Raw genomic sequence first — 687 nt, 5'->3', positions numbered from 1 at the left:
ATCTCAATCTTTTCACCATCCATCCTGATGCTACCGATTGGTCCAGTGGTGAGAATCTTTGTCTTCTTGACACTGAGCCTCAATCCATATTGGTGGCTACAGTCCTTGACACTGCAGCAAGCGCTTCAGGTCCTCCACAGTTTCAGCAAGCAGTCTTCTGTCATCTGCATAACGCAGATTGTTGATAGAACTTCCACCAATCTTGACCCCACATTTCTCCTCATAGAGCTCAGGCTCCAAGATAATCTGTTCTGCATACAAGTTGAAAAGGTATGGAGATAGGATATTTATTACTATTATTATACATTTACAAAAGAAGTTTAATCAAAAAGACCAAATCCCATGTCATCATCAGACTCTTCTGTTTCTTCTTTCTTTTCTCCCACTTTCTTCTCCTCAGCTGGAGCAGTAGCAGTGGAGGGGGCAGGCCCTCCAGCTGCTGCCACATTGCAGACGAAGTTCCCAATGTTGACATTTTCCGGGGCCTTTGCAAACAGGCCAGGAAAGAAAGGTTCAACGTTGACACTGACTGCCTTATTGATTTTATTCTCTGTGACGAGGCAGGCAAGCTCAGAGATGGAGGCCATAGTGCAGTGGTAATAGACTGAAGGCTGCCGGATGTGGTGCTATTAACAGCATGAAGTGAGGGCCTCACTCCAATGCAGCCATTGCTTCCTCAAAAGAACC

The 687-nt window shown here is 45.6% G+C and overlaps 1 pseudogene; it reads right to left on the bottom strand.

The window, feature by feature from the left end:
* Window positions 1-320: 320 nt before the first annotated feature.
* Window positions 321-587, bottom strand: LOC102876728 (annotated as a pseudogene).
* Between the last annotated feature and the right edge of the window lie 100 nt (window positions 588-687).

This window comes from Elephantulus edwardii, unplaced genomic scaffold (assembly GCF_000299155.1).
Source record: "Elephantulus edwardii isolate Elephantulus edwardi_28Jun2011 unplaced genomic scaffold, EleEdw1.0 scaffold00065, whole genome shotgun sequence".
Lineage (NCBI taxonomy): Eukaryota > Metazoa > Chordata > Mammalia > Macroscelidea > Macroscelididae > Elephantulus > Elephantulus edwardii.
This window is presented reverse-complemented; position numbering and strand designations above follow the sequence as displayed.